At 36.7% G+C, this 15,578-nt stretch overlaps 1 long non-coding RNA gene across 15 annotated transcripts in view; it reads right to left on the bottom strand.

Moving 5' to 3' along the window:
* Positions 1-15,578, bottom strand: part of LOC143684898 (uncharacterized) — a 391,441-nt gene that overhangs the window by 330,344 nt on the left and 45,519 nt on the right. For 11 of the 15 annotated variants that reach the window (XR_013176245.1, XR_013176243.1, XR_013176248.1 and 8 more), the window contains exon 3: positions 11,898-12,154. This is a non-coding gene — a long non-coding RNA (uncharacterized LOC143684898). Of the gene's footprint in view, positions 1-11,109; positions 11,298-11,897; positions 12,155-15,578 lie in introns of all 15 variants that reach the window. The other 4 variants (XR_013176244.1, XR_013176247.1, XR_013176256.1 and 1 more) reach the window with 1 other exon arrangement.

Raw genomic sequence — 15,578 nt, 5'->3', positions numbered from 1 at the left:
ATTGGGCTGGGACACATCATAACTAAGTAAGCTCATCACAATGGGTACATACCACAGAGAGGGATTTGATTTAAGAACATGTTTTTCTGGGGTACATAAAACTCCAAACCACCAGGCTCTATCCTCTCAACTCCAGGAAAAAAACATGTTCCTTCCGTATGCAGGACACATTCATTCCATCATATCCTAAAAGCCTTAAGTCATTTCAGAAGCAATGCTTAGTACAAAGTCTCATCAAAATTGGTTACATGTGTGGTTTGTCTTGGGGCGCAATTCCCCACAGTCTGTGGACCTATGAAATCTAGAAAACAAATTATCTGCTTCCAATGTACAAGTAAGGGACTGGCATATGATAAACATTTCCATTCCCACAAGGAGAAATTGAAGGAAAACAGGAGTAACAGGTCCCAAACACTTCCAAAACCCAGCAGGCAAACTCCATTAGATTTCTAGGTCTTTGAGTCATCTATGGATCAATGTTGTGTCCTCTGAGCCTAATGATGTAGCAGTCCCATACCTCCCAAGTGCTTGTGCAGCAGCCATGTTCTCCCTGATAACTGCAGTGAAGGCTCTACCCTCTCCAAGCTTCGGGTTGGTGTCCAGGCTTTCTGCAAACTCTAGAGCACAGGCCCCACCCTTTACAAGCATTGGGGTGGCGGCACTCTCTGTGAACGATCAGTGGAGCTGACCCACCCTTCCCACACACTTGGTGAAGCCACTCTCTTGGCCTGAGGAGAGATACCTTTGGTCCAGACCTAGGTTTTCATGAATCTGCTCTGAAAGTTATTCTTCCTTCAATTTGTCCCTTACCTGTCCCTTTTGGTCCAGGCTGGCAGTTATACAAAAAACTTGTCAGCCTTGCTCATAGTTCACAGGGGTGCAATGTATCATACAAAAGACCCTCCACAGATACTTCCTGGATAACTACATTTCCAATCCTGACTTTCCCTGAAATGGCTGATTGGTTCCATGTACAGTTAACTCCTTACATGGAGTCCTGTTCCAGATAGGCTCAGAATTTTCCAAATCAAGTTCTGATTGTGTCGTGCCCAAGAATTCACTTCTCAGCTTATCCTTTTACTCTCTCACTTCACTATAAACTTCAAGGAGAAACCAGGCTGCACCTTCCACATTTAGCTTAGAAATCTCCTCAGCAAAATATCCAAGTTCATTGCTTTCAAGTTCTGCCTTCAATCTGACATACAACTCAATTTCCCCAAGTTCTCTGCCATTTTATAACAAGGAATGGCTTTCCTCCAGTTTTTGAGAAAGACATTCATCATTTCCTTCTAGGATCTCATCAGAATTAGTATCCATATTTCTACCAACACTCTTTTCAAAGCAATCTAGCCTTTCTTATCAAGCACTACACAGTTCTCCAGCCTCTATCTATTACCGACTTCCAAAGCTGTCCCCACATTTTTTGATATCAGCAATAACAGCACCCACTCTTGGTACCAAAATCTGTTTTAGTTCCCTGGGCTGTTCAAGCATATAAGTATTATGGACAGGGCAGCATAAGATAACTTTCAAAAGACAGATTCAAATAAACAAGATACTATGAAGGTTTTTAAAAAGAGTAAGAATTCATCACTAGAGAAAAGGGTGAAATCTGGGGTCAGAGAATGAATTTCCTGTTATGCTAATGAAACTTATGTTTCAGGATTATTCCCTTTACAAAGGAAATTTCCAAGGTTCTGGGAGAATGTGTAATCATGACTCATATAATTTTTTGTAAAATTTGCAAGGTGAGATTATTTTAACTTCAGTTAGTAAGGCTTCTGTCTCTTTCTATTCCATTCCTTCTGGCTCCTTTCCCCTCACCATGGAGTGGCTTTGACTATTTGAAGCTCAGCTAAATAAAAATTAAGTTGGGGATACACTTGTTGGATTTAATGGGATATATTTACATGATTCGCAGTCATTTCCATGCATAGTCAAGTTCCTGCTTCCCTTCGCAGCAAAGGAATAGCTTCCAGAATGTTTCTCCTACCAATTGCACTGATTCACCCCAAGTACTCACATCAAGGGGGAGAGCTAGAGCATATAAGCATCCCCACTATGCCCAGTCCAGGAAATGTATGGGTCAAGCAGGAGAAATAACATTTAAGAATGCATGGACCCAGAAGCTAGCCTATGGAAAACTCTTCTGATCATAAGATCTGTAACATCATAAGAAGAGGAAATAGTACTTTAGGATGCTTGAAAAGAACTTCTTTCCTGACAGAAGTACACTCCATAAATTAAAGCAAACAATTATAAACACACCAAACTGTTTATTGTCCTTTTTTGATGTCAACCATGAAAAACAGAATTTATCAGATTCTGTCTTTTTAGGACACAAACCTATAACAGAACCATAAACAGGAAGCACATCTCTATGTGTAATTGCGTGTTTTATGCATCCTTACTCTCTATGATAAAAGACAAATTTCATTTAGCCACGTTAAAGGAAAGGCTGAATTATCTGTGCACTTACACTAAAGAAAAAATATTCAAAAAAATATTAGAAAATCATTGTCATCAGAGTCAATCAGAGATTATGCAAGCAAAAATAATGAAAGGAATGATTGCATTATAGAGACGTGTCAGGCAGTCAAACAAATATTGTGTCACTTGTTTGAAATGTGTTGTATTTATGGTAATTGCTAGCTTTTAAAATTTTCTGATTCACTGTGATTTCTTTCCTCATTCTAAATAAATTGTCACTTTTGTACCTAATTATGTATTTGTAATTTGTATTCTAGTTTCTTAAAGAGTCTGAAAAATGATATGAGTAGGGTCTGCCTTTTTTCAGGCAAGTTTACTGTAGGCAGAAAAACCTGTATGTAAACAATGAATGATATAGTATTGAGGACCTTTTATCAAATGACCAAGATCTCAAAACATCCTAGAACTACTTAAATGGTAGGAACTTAAGCCTTATAGGCTTACATGAGCCCCATATATATCAACAGGAGCTGGCATCTACATAGCCTAGAGAGACTGAATCTCAGATTTGGCACCTTCCATCAAAATAATTCACTCACCTTCTTCTAGCTTCTCTCAACATAGACCATCATCCTACAAACCATCTTTCTTCACAAGGTTTGTGCAAGTTTCCACTTAACCATACTATAACAGAGCACATCACAATGCAACATGGCTTATTTGTTGATTCTCATGCATTATATAGGAAGGTGTTCTTAATCATCCTGACATCATGTCTTTGTCCTTTTTTTCCCAAAACACAGCAGAGCAACAAAGCATGTTTCTTCTATATGCGACTCCCATGCTTGTCACTTTATCCTGGTCCCTCAATTTCACAACCCTTCACAATGGCATTTGAGAAGAGCTCCAATTGTCTGGTTAGGTTTTCTATTATGGGAGTTCTATTTAGGAGAAAATATGGGGCACAGCAAGCAATGTGAGCCACGCATTTGCCTATGCCAAGCAAAGTGAAGCAACGGGAATCAATTCCTTTTTTCAAGAACTTTAGTCAATGATAGGAGGTAGAAAAAACAAAGGCAGATCTAACTCTAGTTCCTGGTGTGGAAGCCAATAAACTCAACTTGATACTCATTCCCTAACTCTACCTCCTAAAACACCCATCCAAGAGACAAATGATGATTATGGAAAAGATTGTTATACATCTTAAATAGAGATTTCCACATATAGACTTTTTTTCACAACTGTTATTTCTTACTATAAATCCTTTTGTCATTCAGGCAAGGATCTTGCCTGGTTCATTAATTATGGATTAGGAATTGAAGCAAAGTAATACAGTTAAACAACCATGGAATTAAGATAAGTTTCTCTCTTATGGCTTTACTGAGCTTTTGTGTTTGGGGTTTTTATTTGTGTTGTTTGTTTTTTGTTTGTTTGTTTGTTTTTGCTTTTTTAATCCATGCAGACAAGTAAAACAAGAAGAAAGTGATAAAGCATTTAGTATGTTCAAGAACCCCTAGCCTGCAAAATTCTTCAGTGTATAGTACTACTTACATAAATACCCCAAAATTCAGGAGATTTAAGATTTGAACTAATAATAGAAATGATCCATGAAAAATAATTTTATAATTTTATTGAATTAAAAATAATTATAAGATTATTGAAAAAATTTTGGCTAAAATATAGCAGAAGCTCATTCCAGAACTTTCTAATAAAGCTACTATCATAAAACTAAACTAACACAGACAAATGCTACTTTGAATTTTCACTGATGCATGAAAGTTGGTTGCAGTTACTTTAATGCTTCCAAGAATTTTTTAAATGATAATTATTAGGGAGCAAAAAAATTAGTGAATTTATAGAATGTCAACCTTAACATTTCTTAATTCTTCAAGACATTTCTAGCAACATTTCCTTGGGATTATGCAATACCAGGACATAAATGACTCTATTATTCTTTGGTGCTTCTTTAAACCTATCTCCCACAACTCTATGAAAAGGTATATTACTGTCTAAAAGGCATATGAAGAGGTTTTAAATCATCACAGAAGCTCAGTATCTAGTTCAGGGTGGAGAGCAATGAATGGGAATATGTTCGGCTAGATGTCACATCAGAAAGCTAATGCAGTTTCAAAGTTAGTATATCCTTTAAACAACATTCACTAAATATTAATTGAATATTTACTACACCCCATACACTGCTAGAAGCTGATATATAAATGATATATAAAAGAACTGCAGATTTACAGTTAGATGGACCTGGATCTCCCACTTGGTGCAAGTGGTCTTGGTTAATTTACTGTTTCTTAGGGTCCTGATTGGCACTTCATAAAACACTGCTAATAATATCCACTGTGCAGTGTTGCTGTAAGAATGAAACAACATAAGCATTCACAAAATAAATAATAAAGGGTGTCATTATTTAAAAACTTTCCTCAGCTATGACCCTGATAAGAGTCAGACTCAACATTACTTCAGTGTGTGCTCAAGAACCTTCCAGAGCAAAGCACTTAGACCCACACTGAAATCATCTTCAGAATTTGAGATGGGAAAGTAGCCACAGAGAAATGGAGAGAAAAATAAAAAAAAAAGTGGGTGGCAAAGAGAGAGAAGCCAAATATTTTCTTTTGTTCCCTGCCTCCCTGCAATTTTAGAGCAGAACATACCTCCAAAAATAGAAAACTTTTCTCATCCTAAAAATCTGGAAAAGCGAAATTACAACTACCCTCCAAAGTCTATACACACGCTGTGGTAAAACATATCTATCTACATGGAAATTACTGCAACTTTTTGAGTGTGCTCAAATTTCTCCTTGGAGTACATGTTTATTAATATATAAAAACCTGCTGAAATCTTGTAATTATTTACGTATATTTCACACAGTTTTTAGACCATCCACAGCATATTTTAAACTCAGGCTAGTTTTGCCACAGCAATTTACCACAAATATTGACGAACCCGCAGCTGGTGCATTCTCAAGAAGCAAAGATTTCAACATTAGCACAAAAGGCAAAGTAACAATAATAACAACTAAATGAAGTTTTATACGAGCTCAAAGAGAAGTGATTTGGGAATTTTCTACCAATTTTGTTTTACTATGCCACTGCTCTCTTCCCTTAGATATTGAAAGTTGTCACTCATTGCCCTATTTCTCTCTCATGACAAGTGAAGATAACAGAGATTACTACAAAAACTGAAAATTAGAAATGAACTATTAGGCCTCAGAAAACCCTCCATCAAGATTTACTTTGCCCTTTTGAACTCCTCAAGATTGCTGAATATGTGTGCTTGCAAATGCCTATCGACGTACGAGCCTGTACAGAGAATTTCCAAAGGTTTGCTCAGACTGTCTTAGGTTTATGATTTGCTACTTTTTATTGAAACAGAGGTTTTATCTCTTTCATTTTTGGCACTTGATTACCATGATCAATTTAATAAAACTTTGTAAACTTTGTTTTATTTGTTATCCTCTAAGCCTATTTTGTTTTCAAAACCCAATTTTTAAAACATATACAAGAACCAAAACATCATTATTTCAGAGTGACATAGAAAATACTTATTACTGATAAAATAAATAAATGCATTTTTTCTGTAAAATTTTGCCATACTTGAGTAGTCATTTTTAGTTTGTGACATGCCAATTTTAACTCAGGCTTTTATTCATTATACCAATGATCGTCAAACTGTTGTTTACAGAGCTACTGCACAGATTTGTAATAACTTTAAAACATCCAGAGATGTAGAACCATTTCTAACAAAGTTTGATTTGAAAGCAGAGGGCAAACCTGCTTTCTAAGTGAAACATCCCACTTTGCTTAGGGTGAATTTTAGAGCTGAGATGAATTTTTTAAAATAGCTAATTACACTGTAATTTTCATCTTTGATAAACTGAGGCCCCAAAAATTTAATTGACTTTTCCCAAGATTCTATTGCTTGCTACTGACACAGTATGGACTATAACTCAGTTTCCTTTCTTCTAGCCTACTAATTTTAATTTAAAGTTAATGAAACTAAATATAGTAAAACATAAAATATATATACAAAAATCATTATGAGTGACAAAGACTAATAATTTTTAAATTCACTTCTAATCCAGTTCACCAAAATTTATTTTCTGAATTTACTCCCTTAAGTACGTACTCTACTCCAAACCACCTAACTTCTTAAAAATGTAGTTTCTAAATGCCCATTTTACATTTTTCTAAACCAAAAAAAGAAACTTAAGCCTACAGCTACTGATTCTGTTCTTGTGACCTACTGCATGGATTTTCTTTGGCAAGCTAATAAAATCTCACATGTTGAAATAATTTATTTCTTAACCTAATACCACTCCACAAATTCTTCCATTTGATCAATTTTTTTCTCTTATAGACATTCTAACAATAGGAAAATTGCTCATTTCTCCAATTATGAAAATACATTAAATGAGGGAATTTGAGAAAGGAAGAGGTACAGAGACATTACACATGGTTCAAACAATTTAGAGAAAACTTCTTGGGGATTTTACTTGTAATCTACTTACAATCTAGAATAGGTTAGGTTCCAAAAAGGTGTTTCTAAATCCATTTGCTTCTACTTTGAAAGTAGCACTCTACAAATAGCCCTTAGAGCCATTAGTTGATGGATGCTGGCAGAGTTGAGTCCCTTTTTCCATATCTATAAAGTTTGCAGGTTAAATATTTGTAAGAACTTTCTCTTTTGATTATGTTGGATATCTCTATCTGGGTGCTCTAGAGGACAGAGACTAACAACATAGAAATTAAGGGAAGTTTAATCAGGAACAGATGTAAGCCCTTGTTCTCCCTCTATCCCTGGGCTTCAGAGAGCACTCTTACCAAGGCAGAAGCTGATGATGCCTTGCCCAGGAGATGCTCATATAATCTCAAAAGGAAAAAAGGAGAATGAAAACCTCCTGGAAGCTCAGTCCCACATTTACCCAACTCTCACCAGCACGGATTCTTGGGTGAGAAAATAGAGTGAGAGGCATAGCTGAGACCAATGACAGAGCAATCTATCTCTCCCTGAACATCAAAGGACGAACTGGCCACATGGCACCAAATGACTGAGATGTGAATAGAACGAATGGAAAGCAATAAAAAGCAAGGAGGGTCAGTTATAAATATTTGATGAAGTAAATGGGAAACTCACTAAAGAAAAGCAAACAGTGTCCCAGTATGTACTGGTAGACACTGTACCTCCTGAAACAATTTTCCAGTTAACTGTGCCTTTTTTGTGCTTTGGGTGCTAGGCATCAATTAAGCACTATTTTTTTTTTCCTGATCTTCTTTGGTAAGAGGTCTGTTTCACTGTTTACATTCCTTTTACTGACATGCTTGGCCAGTACCTTTATGTCAGAAACAGACTGTGCATTTTCAGGAGCTGCAAAAGATCCTCTCTAACCAAGCGTACAACTGCGGAAATTTTTAAATCTGTGTTTACACACTAAGGTACATACTCTGCGTAGAGGAGTACCTAAGCAACGATTGCATAATCTGATCCTGAAAGAACAAATGATGACTATTTACTCTCTGTCATCCCACTCACATTTTTGCAAGTCCAAATGGAAAGCATTTACAAAAACAGCACTGACCCTGAGTAGAGAGCCTAGTGCTGGTGATGACTTTATTCATACGTTGCTCAAACATAAGGAGAAAAAGTGTTTTAAAGCTTTCCTCTACAGAATAGAATTTTAACCTTTATATGTGTGCAAAAATATTTTCTATAATTCACCTGCTCAACCATATGAGTAAGCAATATTATGCAGATGTGGGGATTTGTGTTATTGTCAAGTCTAAACAGGATGCTATTCATAGAGCACATTCAAATGGGAGATAAAATCAGGGAGAACGTACTTCATGGGAGGCCCATGCAGAGGCCAAGTTCTGGATAATATTGACAAGGCACATAAATTTGGAGAGGAAAACCCAGCAGATTTCCTAAAAATGAAATCAGATCTCTGGAAAGAATTGAAAACAATATTTGTACAAACTACACTCTAATATCAAGAATTAATCAAGAAAAGAAACAAATTCAGCCAGAGTAAGCAAACTATATGATTTAAAAGTTAGGCAATCCTATTTGACAAGGAAAATATAGAAAACATATCTATTCAGCCCAATCTCCCTGTCCAACATCCACTTTTGATTTACACACTGAGTGCCCATCAATTGGAAAAGAATAAGAGCTCAGAATAAGTTGAAATTGCCACAAGAATACTGAGAGGAAAAGTTAGCTGAGCATCTTCTGTGACAGTCATGGACATTTGGGGATCTGGGAGGACCTAAAGAGGATAAGTTCTGGTTAAAGCTCAGCCGATGATTCCTTTTTGGCACCTTGCTGACACTTCTTGAAGAACAAATCCTTTTGCATTGCCTAGAGCTTTGCCAGATGAAAAACAACTTCCACATTAAGATCACATATGCTGTTGCAGAAATCACTGAGTTTCCTGAAGTTAGTATTTCAGATGGTCCAGAAATAATTTCTGTACAGTCACTACGGTCTCTAGTTGTGCTGTGCTCTTTCTAAGCTACAAAAACTGAAAAGGCACAAGGGCATCCCAGGTTTCTCTGGAGAAACTTCAAAAGCGTAGAAATAAATGTAATCCAGTGAATCACTGACTTCAGCTAAGGATTTTCTAGGCGAGAATGAAAGTGTCTATATGGAAAATACTGGTAATTCTAGTTCCAGTGTTGAGTTTATTTTGAGTGATTTCAGAGCAACCAATTCATTACTGAAAAATACTGCAAATATCATTAACCTTTCTTCTCGTGAAGAGACTGAAGCCATAAAAACTTGGTCAAAAACACGGCCAGTCATGCTTACACAAGAGTGAACAGCTATTCTCCAGAAGCCTTCTCCTCCCAACTCCTCACACTTGCAGCATGTCACAACCATGCTGTGATGCTATGGGAACATCACAAAGTAGGTATTTGGAGAAGAGTCTCTTGTGTTCATGGAGAGTTGTAATAATAAAGACTGCCTTATCTTTGAGTTCTATTCAAAATAGTGTTAGTCCTACATTCGTCATTAAGAATTTTCAGACATGGCAGCATTCACTCTTAGAAAAGCTGTCATATTCGCTGTCCCCTGCTTCATATTCACTCATTAGCAACTTCATTCTGCTTTATCTCCTTATAGCACTTTTCATCATTTCACATATAACATGCTTTATATTTGTTTATTGTCACAGCAAGGACTGTGCTTTATTCACTTTGATTTACATCAGTAGTACTTAGATTATGCAAGACATATTGCTCAATATACAGCTCTTGGAAAAACGAATATCCTAAATTCATATTCTCCTCCACATTTTATTAAAAGAAGAAATTTAAAACCAGAAGCTCAGAAAGATTAAGTAACTTACCTAAAAACACATAGATAGTAATATGGCAGAGCCAAGAGTCTAGCAACACTGCTATGTTAGTCTAGAGCTTGTGCTTTTCCCCAAGTGTTGACAACTTTAGCTACTAGTAGAAAAACTCTTCCAGCAGAATTAATGTTATATTTGGGAAGACACAAGAAATGAGAATACATAGTCTAGAATCTAACATCCACAGCATGTATTACACCCAACAAGCATTTCCTAGCCAACATAACCTATGTGGTAAAAGATGGCTGCCTCTACAGGGAAGATTTGCAGGAAAATTCTAGAACTTATTTTTAAGCCTTTATTTAGGGTGTGCTCTGAAGTGAATAGCGATTATCAGATGTCAACACGGATTGCCAAGGGGTCATGATGAGATCATTCTTTGTTTCGGGAGGATTGCACATGTGTGATGGTGATGATGGTGATAATAGTAATAAACTCTTGGAAAGCACTGACTATGTATCAAGGGTAGTCTAAGCATACATAGTCATCGTTAACTCATCTCAGCTGCACAGAAATCTGGCCAGGTGTACGCTATTATGATCCCCATTTCACTGATAAGGAAACTAAGGCACAAAATTTAAGCAACTTGCTCAAAGATATGCAGCTAGTTGTAAGTAGTTGAGCCAAGAGTCAAACCCAGGAAGGCTAGCTTGAAAGTCTGTGTGCTTAAACACTATACTTGCCTCCTTGAAAAATAGCAAAATGTGTCTTTATTTTGCAAGTCTTGGACTTGTGGACAAAATAGTAAGTGTGGGTTGAATGAAAGCAGATTATTAGGGTTTATATTTTATTAAACAACTTATGCTAAGGAATACTAATTAATGAACCAGTATCACCCTAAAGAATGATTCCTAGACATACAACAGTAGGTTCTATTCTGTTCAGTACTTACAGCACTGCAACCAATTGAATGAAAACACAGAAGCCATGTTCATACAATTTGTAACACAAATCTAAGAGATTCTGCAAAGGTGTGAATGACAGAAATTTAAAATAATTTGTGCAGCACACACACCGGAAGGATAGTGCCAGTGTTCTGGGGACTGCCAAACTGCTCCTGCATTCTCTACCAGTTGCTGCTCTTCCCTCCCTCACTCTTCCTTTGACCCCACTTCATTCTCTTTTTCCAGGCTACAGCCTACATCATTGCCTATTGACAAATTGCCACTTACAATGTATTTGCTGTGATTCAGGATTATTAATGATGGTGACCTTTCTGTTCCCCTGCTCCCTTCTGAATATGGAACAGTCTGCCTATTCCCAGGTGAATACAAATAAAATCTCTAAAGCAAAACAACTTTGTAATTCCCTACCTTTTCATGAGGACTTTAAAATCACTCTGTTTTAATTACTTGGTAAGTGGCGTTCTGCTCCCACATCATGCTCTGAGCAAGTTCATATTTAATACTTGGTTGATTTAAATGCATAGAGTTGCAATGTGTGCATAAAAATCCTCAGTAGTTCTCATTTAAAACAGATGACTCATCAAGCTTTCCTTTTCCTGTAAACAAGTTTGGAGTGAAACACTTGAGCCCTTCGTGTGGTTCATATCTCCGACTTCCAAAAGTTCCTACCTGATAGGGGAGGTTTGTCGCTAAACCCATATAATCATTATAAGCTGAAGCCTCAACAATGGGTTGAGAATAAGTCTAGCAATTGGAAGCAAAGTGGAGTTTGTACATTGGTTTTAGGCAGGTGATCTTCTGCCTCACTTTGGGCTGGAGGATGCGCCTTCTACTGGCTCCAAACCTGCCCCACCTACCTTCAGGGCTTGCCTGCACCTACATTTGGAGTTGGAGAGTACACATGGGGAAAAGAAGGAATGAAAGACAACAGTTACAGAGTTCCAGAAATTCTGCATTTCCCTAACAGAGGGCAGCAGTTATAATAGTGCTCTTTCACCCTGCCTCACCTGACTGGTCTACCTGACACGATTCCTGCACCATTAAGAAAGTGCAGCGTGCAGAGAAATTTGTTAGAATTGGTCTTTCACTGGTTTGGACATTGACTTGGAGTGGGGTGGCTTATCTAAGCTATCTTTAACAAACATCATTTATTAATGCTTCTCTGTGCCTAAAGTGGTTCATTTGTTATACAGTACCTGGGAACGCCACAGTTGAGCTCATTTCTAAAGAACAAGGAAGGAGGACACTGGAAAATGTTTCCTTTGAAGTAGACGTTCTGATGAAAAGTTGTTGGTATATATCCAGATTTCTGTCTCCCGCTGAATTTTTAGTCTTGTTTCTCTTGGATGAGCCTCCACCTCTCTGGTTGTGACTCCTGATCCACGTGCGAGGATTAGTCTATTCTCAAACTCTAGATTTTGTTTGAGAGGGGCAGACACTGCACCTGGGAAAGCTGGTGAAAGAAGCAGTGTAATTGTTTTATTAACTCCCTGAGCACGGTATCTATTCTTTACAGCTTTCTTGAGATATTGTGTTAATAATAAAACACGTTTTCAGTGAGCCATTGTTCACAGACTTTTCCATGCTTCATTGAAAAGGCATTACCTTCAGATGGATGCCAAATAGCAATGCCATGCATTCAAGTAGGGAAAGGAGGTTGTGTGTTTTAGAACTATCTAAATCACTCTTGTAATTTGTAATGCCAAAGAGGGAGTAAATGTCCTCAGGTAAAATTCAAAAGAAATACTGGGACACTATCTTCCTTAGCAACAGCTGTTTTAGAAGTTCCAGCATGATTAACAAGCATCTGTTTCATCTTTTCCTCTGTTTAAAATCAGACCACAGCCTGCAAAATCAGCAGGTCAAAATAGTAAAAAGACTTTCACAAAAGAAAAATGTGATTACTATGGATTTTTTATACTTTTCCGAAGAGTTCAATCATTTGCCATATTATTCATCTGCTTTCGATTAATTACTAGCTAACCATGATTAACCGAAGAAGTTATTTGTTTAAAAAATCAGAAAGTATTAATAAAATCAAGACGCTCTATCTTGATTAATATTTACATCGATTAATTCACCAGAATAAATTCCAATGCTATAACAGCTTCTAGAATTTACTGTCATATGAAATGTCCCCACAACATTTGGCCTCTGAGTCAACAGGCATATTTCATAGCTTGAGTTTTCCAGGCAGCTGACTATGAGATGGTGCATTTATTTGGGAGTGCTGTTAGGATCAACACCCATGGGGACAGCAGGAAGCAGGATTGGTCAGAACTGAGTTGCAGTGCAACTGCAATAATGCCAAGAATCTCAATCAACTCTACAGGGAGTTCTGGATGTCCTGAGTTGGGAAGAGGGGACTGGGTCAGGCCTTCAGTCCCTGCATTGATCAGCCATTGGATATGGACTGTGGCAGGCAAGGGGGCTGTTACACAATTCCCAAAGAGGGCTTATAGCTGATGATCTCTTTCAGCCACACTTCTAGCAACTCTGGGAATAATCTCTGTAATTCAGAAGAGAGATCTGAGTTACTCATCGCAAGCATCCACCAGTGAATATACACAAGCAATATAAAACTCATTATCTTTTCAATAACAGGCATAGAAAGTGGGAAATATGAAAACTAACCTAAACCTAGACAATCAATATTACACAAAAATGATTAAATTTAAATTCTGGTTGGGAATAAATCATCAGCTCAGAGTTGTAGCATATACTCGTTCTTAATATATCTGGAAAAAAGAACAAATTTTAATTTATGAATTCTCATGAAAAATAAATGAAATAACCATTTCTGAGATTGAAAAAGATATTATAATAAATTGTTCAAGACATATGGAAATTAAAATACTTCTCCATCTCACTTCCAGAGCAAACTGTCTCCATAGAGGTTATTTTAATTATCCAATATCCACACATGCTTTACATGATAAATGTAACTTCCCTAAATGTCCTGTAGGAGTGCAATGCCAGTTATATCAATTACCATTTCAGAGTCCACCTTTGATCAAAGTATGTTTGCTTGACATACAATTTGAATATACGTTCTGTTTCATTTATGAATATTTATAGACTGCACTATTTAGCAATTATTTGTACTTTATTTGAGAGCAATAACATGTAGACATTCAGGAAAAATGAATTCCCATAACAGATTTTTTTCTTTCAAGAAGGATTTCATGAAGACTAAGCATGATATTTTGAATCACCATTTACTTGACTCAGTTCTGATTTATGTGATATGATTAAGACTGTACATATAATTTATGTTAAGTCAAGTTTATGTTATTAGGGTATAAATTACACTGCAAAGATAAAAAAAAGGTATGAAGAAACTGGTTGATCCCCTCTTGTATGTGCCAGGAAGCCAGAGCAGGAACTACATCTGTTTTGCTCACCATGGATCCCCGGCCCCTAACAAAGCATCTGGCACATAGCAGGTTTCAGTAAACATTTGTTGATTGCTGAAAGGATTTTAAATCTCAGTTTTAAAAAAAGTAAATTGATTTCTGTTTTCATGAAGGAAACTGGCTCAGAGTTGTTTTCAAATTTAGATAAAAAGTTAAAAGTGAACACTTTTTAAAATGGAAAATTTAAACTTACATATTCAAGTTAATGCATTCTCTTTTTTATCCCACCCCCCCCCCCCACACACACACACATTATTTCATAGATTGGGGCAGATTCTCTTTTCATTTAAAAAGAAAATATTTACTTCTTTTGCAGTTCAGTTCCAATTTTAACATGTTATTATTCATATTTTAAAAATAGTAGAGAGCAACTGCTAAACATTTTAGAGAAAGAGGTATTAAAATTTTGTTAGCACATATAGCAAAAAGAATATGTACAAGTTTTATATAGTTGCTATACACCTGTTTGCTCCCATACTTTCTAGAAGCTTCCCTTTTTTTTTTGCAAGGGCAGGTACCGGGAAACGAACCCCAGTCTCTGGTATGGCAGGCGAGAAGGTGAGAACTCTGCCTTCTGAGCCACCGTGGCCCACCCGTTAGAAGGTTCTAGTACCCAAACAAATCTCTCCTAGAATAAGTAGGGACAATTTAAAGGAAAAATATAGAACGTGTTTAGAAACACAATTGCCAAAGGCCAGCCATGTTATTACAAAACACCAAGATAAACTCAGAATGAATATAACCCTAAAAAGTTGCAAAATAGTATGTTTTGCCTATTTGTAAGTACCAAAATCCAAACCACCCCCATGTCTTAAGTACTACAGTTATTACACTTTTCTCTAGAAATAGGAACATAGCCACTCTGTATTTATGTTCTATTAGTGGCTGAGTTTTGGAAGTCATGCCAAAAGGATTCCAGAAATGAAAGAAAAAAAAACTGTGTGAATCATCTGTTATGATCCTCCGTAAATGTACATCATTACCAAAATATGACCAAAATTGCTATATAAATACCAAAGAATTGGAACAGAGGAGGGAAATGGAATATCATGTCAGAATTCAATTAATTCTAATATGGTAGGAAAGCCACATTCATCTGGGAATCTATGAAAAGTTTTTTGTTATTTTTTAATGCTCAGCAGACTTGTGCATAAGGTTGATGATGCAGGAGAAGATTCACAACACACGTTTGCACACAGCATGTGACCACATCAGCAGGGTGATGCACTCTTCTCCCCACCCCTTCCCCGTGCACCGCCAATCCAGGCTTAATTTTAAGTGATCAGTACTCTTAGAATATATGAAGGCAGGAATATCACCTATTTTAATAATAATACTCAAAAGAAAGGTTCTTTGTTAATTATGGCCTAATTTTACACTAGAACTCTTAGAACCAGATTCTATATACTCAGTGCTAGGGTTTTCAATACAGCTAAATGTCTCCTTTTCTTGAGTCTGTAG

Source organism: Tamandua tetradactyla, chromosome 5 (genome assembly GCF_023851605.1).
Source record: "Tamandua tetradactyla isolate mTamTet1 chromosome 5, mTamTet1.pri, whole genome shotgun sequence".
Taxonomy (NCBI): domain Eukaryota; kingdom Metazoa; phylum Chordata; class Mammalia; order Pilosa; family Myrmecophagidae; genus Tamandua; species Tamandua tetradactyla.
The sequence above is the reverse complement of the archived record's forward strand: the minus strand, read 5'-3'. Positions and strand labels throughout refer to the sequence as shown.